This window comes from Rhinoraja longicauda, chromosome 19, assembly GCF_053455715.1.
Source record: "Rhinoraja longicauda isolate Sanriku21f chromosome 19, sRhiLon1.1, whole genome shotgun sequence".
In the NCBI taxonomy this organism is placed as follows: domain Eukaryota; kingdom Metazoa; phylum Chordata; class Chondrichthyes; order Rajiformes; family Arhynchobatidae; genus Rhinoraja; species Rhinoraja longicauda.
In genome coordinates this window covers 30,822,531-30,833,052 of record NC_135971.1, presented here as the reverse complement: position 1 = coordinate 30,833,052, position 10,522 = coordinate 30,822,531, and positions in this window count along the sequence as shown.

Here is a 10,522-nt window from a genome sequence, read left to right as displayed (position 1 = left end):
AGAAAATACTGTTTTCAAAACTTAACTAGATGTATATATGGTTAATTTGTACAAAACTATGATGATTTTGTTGGTTTTATTGCTTTATGCTTCGGTGAGTGAGCGAGATCATGACAATTTCTTTTACATTGTAACTTGTACCAGTATGTAATGGACATGCTTACAGGACCCTATTCGAATTAACATATGATTGACCTTGTTATTTATTTTGTTTTATATGTTACTGGCAAAGCCAGTTGTACCGGTACGGTAGCGCAGCGGTAGAGTTGCTGCTTTACAGCGAATGCAGCGCCGGAGACTCAGGTTCAATCCTGACTACGGGTGCTGCACTGTAAGGAGTTTGTACGTTCTCCCCGTGACCTGCGTGGGTTTTCTCCGAGATCTTCGGTTTCCTCCCACACTCCAAAGACGTACAGGTATGTAGGTTAATTGGCTGGGTAAATGTAAATGTAAAAATTGTCCCTAGTGGGTGTAGGATAGTGTTAATGTACGGGGATCACTGGGCGGCACGGACTTGGAGGGCCGAAAAGGCCTGTTTCCGGCTGTATATATATGATATGATATGATACCGGGCCCTGGTGAGACCGCACCTGGAGTACTGTGTGCAGTTTTGGTCTCCAAATTTGAGGAAGGATATTCTTGCTATTGAGGGCGTGCAGCGTAGGTTCACTAGGTTAATTCCCGGAATGGCGGGACTGTCGTATGTTGAAAGGCTGGAGCGATTGGGCTTGTATACACTGGAATTTAGAAGGATGAGGGGGGATCTTATTGAAACATATAAGATAATTAGGGGATTGGACACATGGCAGGAAACATGTTCCCAATGTTGGGGGAGTCCAGAACAAGGGGCCACAGTTTAAGAATAAGGGGTAGGCCATTTAGAACGGAGATGAGGAAGAACTTTTTCAGTCAGAGAGTGGTGAAGGTGTGGAATTCTCTGCCTCAGAAGGCAGTGGAGGCCAGTTCGTTGGATGCTTTCAGGAGAGAGCTGGATAGAGCTCTTAAGGATAGCGGAGTGAGGGGGTATGGGGAGAAGGCAGGAACGGGGTACTGATTGAGAGTGATCAGCCATGATCGCATTGAATGGCGGTGCTGGCTCGAAGGGCTGAATGGCCTACTCCTGCACCTATTGTCTATTGTCTATTTGTGCAACTTTGGACTGGGAGTAGTACGTATCACCTGAATAAGTGGATGCAGAATGTGTGTGACAGCCACAACTGTCAATTTGCAACAGAAAACTGTTTCTGCCCACCTGCCTTCAAACTCGAGGAAAATAAACTGCAGATGCTGGTTTAAATCGAAGGTAGACACAAAATGCTGGTGTAACTCAGTGGGTCAGCCATCATCTCAGGAGAGAAAGAATGGGTAACGTTTTGTGTCGAGACGCTTCTTCAGAAGTCTGGAGAATAAGCGAGTTAGGTATCTCGCTTCAGACTTCTGAAAAAGGGTCTTTACCCGAATCATTACCCATTCCTTCTCTCCTGAGGTGCTACTTGACCCGCTGAGTTACTCCAGCATTTTGTGTCTACCTTCGATTTAAACTAGCAACTGTAGTTTTTTTCCTAGTGTTTGAAGGGAGGAGGGCAGAAACAGTTTCCCTTTGCAAATTGACAGTTGTGGCTGTCACACACATTCTGCATCCACTTATTCAGGTGATACGTGGTACTCCCACAGCCCAAAGTTGCACAAATGTGCATGGCTTTGCCCAGTAACATATAAAACAAAATATATAATAAAGTCAATCATATGTTAAGTCAAATAGAGTCCTGTAAGCATGCCCATTACATACCGTACAAGTTACAATGCAAACAAAAATTGGCATGGCTTTGCTCACTCACCGAAGCACAAAGCAATAAAACCAACAAAATCAACGTAGTTTTGTACAAATTAACCGTAAATACGCCTAGTTAATAGTTTTGAAAGCAGCATTGTGTTACCTTGAAGAAGCAAAACTGGAAAATACGGATGAAAAGCAGGTCTGTATACACGCACCAGCTCAGCCGGCGAGAATGTTTAGCACGAGTGACCTATGACCTGGGCATGCGCAGTTGAGATACCGAACTCGCGTATTACCACCATACCTGCACAAGGGCGAATATTATCCCAATCCCAGGAATTTTCATCTGCTGAAATCAGGGATTTATTACGATCTTCCATCCCGCAGATATCCCTCCCAATGCTGAGCATTGCAGGATGCCCCTCCCCCCAACCCAGGGAATTATCCCACCTGCACACGGGCTATTATTGCAATGCCAGAAATATCCATCCTTTCTAAATTAGGGATTGTTCCCAATCTCAATGTGGAATATCGCAAGATGCACCTCCCCTAAACCCAGGGAATTATCCCCCACCCACACACGGGCAATTTTGATCTCATTCCCAGTAATGAGCATTCTATGTAAATCAGGGATTGATTTATCCCAATGCTATCCCAATCCCAATGCTGAGCATTGCAAGATGCCCCAACTCCAACCCAGAGAATTACCCCCCACCCACACACGGGCGATTATCCCAATCCCAGGAACTTGCAGCCTACCTGAATCAAGGATTGCCCCCAACCCCGACCCACAATCCCGTGATTTTCCTCCCAATGCTGAGAATTGCATTGCTGAGATCTTGTGTTTCTCCCACACTTCAAAGACGTGCAGGTTAATTAGCTTGTGTAAAATTGTAAATTGTCCAATCATTTAGTATAGTGCTAGTATACGGGGTGATCGCTGGTTGGCGCGGACTCAGTGGGCTGAAGGGCCTGTTTCTTCTCTGAAGTCTAAAGTAAACTGTAAAGACAGCATCCGAGCAAAGGATGGATCCTGGGTCTCTGGCGCTGTGAGGCGGTGACTCTACAGTTGGACCACCGTGCTGTTCTTGAACTCTATATATGAGCTGTTGTGATGCGTTCTACCTTGGCTGACCTGCAGCTGCTGCCTGTGGTCTATTCTCAGTGCCCGCTCTCCAGGTGGGATCAGTCTGCCAACTCCATCTGACGCACGTGCAGCCATGTCCCAGGTGGTGGGTTTCCGAGTGGGCGCCGAGTTCTCGAGCTACAGCGAGCTGCACCGGGAGTACCGGCGCTACCAGAGGGACAGCTCCGTGCAGATGTGGACCAGGCACTCACGGACCATCAAGGCGCAGCGGCGTCGGGCACCCAAGCGCCCGATGAACGACGCGCTGAACTTTGCCGAGATCGACTACGCGTGCATTCACGGCGGCAAGTTATTCAAGACCAAAGGATCCGGCAAACGGACAATCCAGAGGTGAGGAAATACTTGCAGGGGCGACACAGCGGCACAGTTGGTAGAGCTGCTGCCTCACAACGCCGGGGATCCCGGTTCCATCCTGACCACGGGTGCTCTCCGTGTGTGGAGTTTGCACGTCCTCTCTGTGACCAGCTGTGTTTCTTCTGTGTGCTTCAGTTTCCTCCCATATCCAAAACGTGCAGGTTTCTTGGTTAATTGGCCCTCTGTAAATCATCCCGAGTGTGTCGGGAGTGGATGACAAAGTGGGAGAACATGGAACATGGTCGACACCTGCTCCTGTTTCCTACCTTCTTATTTAAAGATGTTTTATCCTTTTAAATTTAATTGTATAAGTTTAGCCGGGTAGTTAGTTTTGTTTAGAGTTACATCATGGAAACAGGCCTTTCGGCCCATCGAGTCCACACCGACCATTAATCATCCATTCACACTACTTCTATGTTATCCCACTTTCTCATCCACTCTCTACACACGAGGGGCAATTTACAAAAGCAAATTAACCCACAAACCTGCACGTCTTGAGAATGTGGAAGGAAACCACTTGGAAAAAAACGCCGTGGTCACAGGGAGGACGTACATTCTCCGTACAGACAGCACCCGTAGTCAGGATCGAACCTGAGTCTCCGGCGCTGTGAGGCAGCAGCTCTACTGCTGCCCCTGTCTGGCTCTTTCTCTATTTTTTCTCTGTCTCTCTCCCCCTCTCTTCATTTTTTCTCTCTTTTGCACTCTTTATTCATCTTTGTGTGTGTGTGTGCGTCTCCACGTCTCTCTCTCTCTCTCTCTCTCTCTCTCTCTCTCTCTCTCTCTCTCTCTCTCTCTCTCTCTCTCTCTCTCTCTCTCTCTCCATCTCTCTCTCTCTCTCTCCCTCTCTCCATCTCTCTCCCTTTCTACCTCTCCCTCTCCATCTCTCCACCTCTCTCCTCTCTACCTTTTTACCTCTCTCTCTCTCTCCTCTCTCCCCCCCCTGCATTTTCCCATGCCTACCCGCACCTACGACTCGCTGGGATTGTATAGAGTGGTAGAGTCATCCCACACAGAAATAGGCCCTTCGGTCCAACTTGCCCATGCTCATCGAGATGGCCCATGTACACCAGTCCCACCTGCCCTCAGAACCTTCCCTATCCATGTACCTTTCCAAATGTCTTTTAAATGCTAGAGTACCTGCCTCAACTACCTCCTGCCGAAGCTAGTTCCATTTACCACCACACTGTGCAGAAAAGGTTACCCCTCGTGTTCTTTTTAAATCTTTCCCCTCTCATGTTAAACTGTCATCTGGATCTTGATTCCCCTATCCTGGATAAAAGATTTGTGCATTCACCCTATCTATTCCACTTGTGACATACAATTTGCTGTGTTAACACAAGGGACACTGTATTATCCATGTTATTCCACTTTGCCATCCACTGCCTGCACACTTGGAACAATTGACAATTTGATAGTTTGTGTTTTATGGTTCAGAGACTGGATTGATATCCCAGTGGGGGAGTGTGATATTATCCTATTAGATCACACAGGGTCTTCCGCCTTCAATGACCATCAAGCACCCAGCTTGTTATGTACTATGTGTAGGAAGGAACTACAGATGCTGGTTTACACTGAAGATAGACACAAAATGATGAAGTGACTCAGCAGGGAGGGCAGCATCTCTGGAGAAATATAATAGGTGACGTTTCGGTTTGACACCCGTCTTAAGACTGAGAGTCAGGGGGGAGGTAAACTAGAAGTTTCTCCCACACTCGTCGTTCTATTAATTTCACTGTCGTCTTGCTTAGTTTCACTGTTTGTATCAACTTCTTATCACCTTCTCCACAGCCAACAATAGACCATTGTGGGCTCCACCTTTCCTTTATCATTGTTGCTGGCTTTGATTTGTTCTTTCATTCATTTGTTCTTTGTAACCCTTCATCCCCCTAGTTCCCTCTCCTCTCACTCTCAGTCTGATAAAGGGTCCCAACCAGAAGAATAAGGGGTAGGCCATTTAGAACAGAGATGAGGAAACACTTTTTCAGTCAGAGAGTTGTGAATCTGTGGAATTCTCTGCCTCAGAGGGCAGTGGAGGCCAATTCTCTGAATACATTCAAGAGAGAGCTAGATAGAGCTCTTAAGGATAGCGGAGTCAGGGGGTATGGGGAGAAAGCAGGAACGGGGTACTGATTGAGAATGATCAGCCATGATCACATTGAATGGCGGTGCTAGCTCGAGGGGCCGAATGGCCTCCTCCTGCACCTATTGTCACCTACTCCTTTTCTCCAGAGATGCTGCCTGACCCGCTGAGTTACTCCAGCATTTTGAGTCCATTTCCTTTGTTATGCACTATGTTATCTTACACCAATCCTGCACGAATCACATTTTGTTACAGCTGTTGCTTCAAGTCCCCCCAGTTTGTGAAAGAGTTTATTATCAGTCAAAGGGCAGTCATTCAGCACACCATCTTGTCTTCCCACTCACACTGCTTCATGGCCAATGGCAATGGAATATTTCTGTTGGATTCTGTGATGATTGTAAAAGATCGCCACACACTGCTGGTCTGAATTATCCTACCACAACGAGAGAGCAGTCCTGAACTGCGATCTTCCTCATTAGTGACCCTCGGACTATCTTTGTTTGGACTTTACCTTGCACTAAATGTTATTCCCTTATCATGTATCTATACACTGTAAATGGCTCAATTGCCTTCCCACTGTCTGGTTAGCATGCAACAAAGCTTTTCACTGTACCTCGGAACACGTGACAATAAACTGAACTAAACAAAACTGAAGGGTCTCAGTCCAAAGCGTCACCTATTCCTTTTCTCCAGAGATGATGCCCGACCCGCTGAGTTACTCCAGCATTTTGTAGCCTTATCGATTGACCCAGTTGGCTTACACACTGCCTCCCACTGTCTTTTTCAGAACCAACAAGATGAAGTGTCCCTGTGTCATTAAAGTCCGTCTTTCTGCGGATGGAAACAAGTTTGTGGTGAAAGAGATGAATGAATCGCATAACCACACAGTGCCGCAGGTAAAAGCAGAACACACACACCAGCCAGGTAGAGTAGTTGGATCTGCCACTGCTTCAGATTGTCGGCTCAGTGTGTGTGTGTGTGTGTCTCTGTGTGTGTGTGTTGTCCCACCTCTCCACATTTTCAGAGAGCATTAGACTAGTCCTGTACACGCTCGGTTCCAGCCTTGGATCCTGGGCTGTTGAATATCTTAGTTCAGCAATACAGCACAGAAACAGGCCCTTCGGCCCACCGAGTCCGCGCCAACCGGCGATCCCCCCACATTAACACTATCCTACACACACTCGGGACAATGTACACATGCACCAAGCCAATGAACCTCCATACCTCTATATTTTTAAAGTGTGGGAGGAAACTGAAGATCTTGGAGAAAACCCACGCAGGTCACGGGGAGAACGTAAAAACTCCATACAGACAGCACTCGTAGTCGGGATTGAACCTGGGTCTTCGGCGCTGCAAGCGTTGTAAGGCACCAACTCTACCGCTGCGCCACCGTGCCGTCCAGAATATGTCCACGTAATTATTTATAAAGAGTTTATCAGAACTCTGTCTCTCTGCCCGTGGTTTTGCCCGTGAGAGAATGTTACCTGTGGCACCAACACATATCGTTGGGACTTAAAGCTGTAGCCTGCAATAAAATGGGATTTGTGCAGAATTGGCTCAAGATAACTTAGCAACAAAGATGGACTCAACAAGCTGGAGTAACTCAGCGGGTCAAGCATCATCTCTGGAGAAAAGGAATAGGTGACGTTTCGGATCCTTCCCGGCTGGTCTGAAGAAGGGTCTCGACCCGAAATGTCACCTTTTTCTTTTCTCCAGAAATGTTGTCTGAACCGCTGAGTTGCTCCAGCTTTTTGTGTCTAGAATTGGCATAAACTAGAATCTGCTGTTTAGTTTAGACATACAGCGTGTAAACAGGCCCTTCAGCCCACCAAGTCCAGGCTGGCCAGCATTCCCTGCACATTAACGCTATCCTACACACATCAGGGACAACTTTCAATTTTAGCAAGCCAATTAGCCTATAAACCTGTACATCTTTAGAGTGTGAGAGGAAACCGCAGCTCCCGAAGAAAACCCATGGGGAGAACGTACAATCTCCGTACAGACAGCACCCGTAGTCAGGATCAAACCCGAGTCTCTGGCGCTGTAACACAGCAACTCTTCCGCTGCACCACCGTCCTGCCCCGACACATAGAACAGAACAAGATGGGTGCTTGATGGTCATTGCCGACAATGTAGGTGGAAGAGCCGGTGTGATTCTATGGGATGATATCACACTCCCCCACTGGGATATCAATCCAGCCTCTGAGCTCTGACAACTTTGGCATTGTTTAACAGAGTCAGACTGATACATCAATATCACTAGTCATTTCCCTCACAGTAACAAGTTTTATTTATGTAGTTCTAACGCACAAAAAATATCTCCAGCTTTCAGGGACATTATCAAAGTAATTGATGTGAACTACCTTAGCAGGGATTCTGGAGATGACCTATAACTTAGGTGGAGTTGGTGGATTTCAATGAATGTCTTATAATGGGGTTTCAGGAGGCAAGAGTGTCTGAGGGTGATCTGAGAGAAGTATATCTGTTCATGAGAGGCATAGAATGGAGACCCTCGGACTATCTTTAATTGGACTTTACTGGACTTTATCTGATGTTAAACATTATTCCCTTTACCCTGTGTCTGTACACTGTGGACGGCTTAAACACAAAAATCCGGAGGAACTCTGCAGGTCAGACAGCATCTCTGGAGAAAAGGAATAGGTGACGTTTCGGGTCAAGACTCTTCTTCAGACCAGAAAAGGAATAGGTGAAATTTCAGGTCGAGACCCATCTTCAGATTGATGCTTCCTGACCCGCTGAGTTACAGCAGCTTTTTGTATCTATCTTCGGTTTAAACCAGCATCTGCAGTTCCTTCCAACACATTTCGACTGTGGACGGCTTGATTATAATCATGAATAGTCTTTCCGCGGACTGGTAGCATGCAACAAAAAAGCTTTTTGGTACACGTGACAAGAAACTAGACTAAACTAGATGGGGAATATGGTCCGATTGTTTTTACCCCATGGTAGTTGTGGAGGTGCAGAGACAGATAGAGGGAGAAAGTTCCAAATAGTTGCTAAAGGCAAAGTCAATTGGACAGGGATAAAAATTCAGGAATGGGCTGGGGCCAGAGTTAGAGAGATTTTGTATTATATATATATATATCTGACCGAGGCGTAAATGTAGATGGGTTGGTGAGTAAGTTTGCTAATGACACCAAAATTAGGAGTTGCAGACAACGAGAAATGCTGTCAGTAGATATCAGAACGTAGACCAGCTGCAGAAAGGGGCGGGGAAATGGCAGATGGAGTTTAACCCGAGCAAGTGTGAGGTGATGCACTTTGACAGGTTAAATGCAAGGAGAGTATACAGTTAATGACATGACCATTAACAGCATTGATGTGCAGAGGGATCTTGGAGTTCAAGTTCATAGCTCACTGAAGGAGGCAGCACAAGTAGATGGGGTGGGGAAGAAGGCATCATAAGTGATAGGAGCAGAATTAGGCCATTCAGCCCATCGTCTATTCCGCCATTCAATCATGGCTGATCTATCTCTCCCTCCTAACCCCATTCTCCTGCCTTCTCTCCATAACCCCTGACACCCGTACTAATCAAGAATCCATCTATCTCTGCCGTAAAAATATCCAATGATGGCCTCCACAGCCTTCTGTGGCAAAGAATTCCATTGATTCACCACCCTCTGACTAAAGAAATTCCTCCTCCTCTCCTTCCCAAAGGAACGTCCTTTAATTCTGAGACTATGGCCTCTAGTCTGACACTCTCCCACTAGTGGAAACGTCCTCTCCACATCCACTCTATCCAAACGTTTCACAATTCGGTACGTTTCAATGAGGTCCCCCCTCATTCTTCTAAACTCTAGCGAGTACAGGCCCAGTGCTGACAAACAATCATCATATGTTAACCAGTATGGGTGAAACGTGTGGTATGCTTGTCTTCTGTGCTAGGGGCATTAAATATAAGAGTCAGCAAGTCATGATGCAGCTCTATCGCGCTTTTGTTAGACTGCATTTGGAGTATTATGTGCAGTTCCAGTCGCTCCATTACAGGAAGGGTGTGGAGGCTTTGGAGAGGGTGCAGAGGAGGTTTACCAGAATGCCGCCTGGATTAGAGGGTTTCAGCTACAGGGGGAGGTTGGATAACCTTGGGTTATTTTCTCTGGAACGTCAGAGGTTGAGGGAAGACTCGATGGAAGTATATAAAGTTTTGAGAGGCACACATAAGGTGGGCAATCAGAGGCTTGTCCCCAGGGTGGAAATATCCAGCACTAGAGGGCAGAGTGATATGGTGAGAGGGGGGAGGTTTAATGTGCGAGGCAAGATTTTTACACAGAGAGGGGTGGGGGCTGGGAATGCACTGCCAGAGATGGTGGTGGATGCAGATATGATAGTGGTGTTTAAGAGGCTTTGGGAAAGGCACATGGAAGTTCAGGGAATAGAGCGATATGGATCATGTACAGGGAGATGAGATCAGTTCAACTTGGCATCATGTTTGGCACAGATAATGTAGGCTGGAGGGCCCATTCCTGTGCTGGTCTGTGTTCTAATACGGGATCTGAGTTTAGTTTACAGATACAGCATGGAAACATAGGCCGACCTAGTCCACGCTGATCATCAACCACCTGTGTGCACTGGTTCTATGTTGTCCTACTTTCTCATCCACTCCCGACACGCTCGGGGCAATTTACAGAGGACAATTGACCTCCAAACCGGATGAACTGACCCTAGGATCTTGTTTGTACCCCACAGGAAGATGAGGAGAGGCTCCGGCACCAAAGGCGCTTTGTTACAGCACTGCGCGTGGACCCCACTTCCATCGTCTCGCTGCGGAGTAATGGAGCGGGTGTCCGGGTGCAGCTGGGGGAGGTTGCCGGCAAGGTGCTCGCTGATGAGGATGCCCATAGCCCCGCACGCAAGGAGAAATGGGACGAGTTCAAGGCCAACAAAACCGACTTGGAGATGATGGTGCCCACACTGGCAGCCATCAAGGGTAAGGTCATAAGGAATAGGAGTAGAATTAGGCCATTCGGCCCATCAGGTCTACTCCGTCATTCAATCATGGCTGATCTATCTCTCTCCCCTAACCCCATTCTCCTGCCTTCTCCCCATAACCTCTGACACCCGGACTGATCAAGAATCAAGGTAGGTGAAGGTGTCCTCGCTTGTCCCAGGCCTAACCGGCTGCTCCAGGTTTGCACCACTCCCT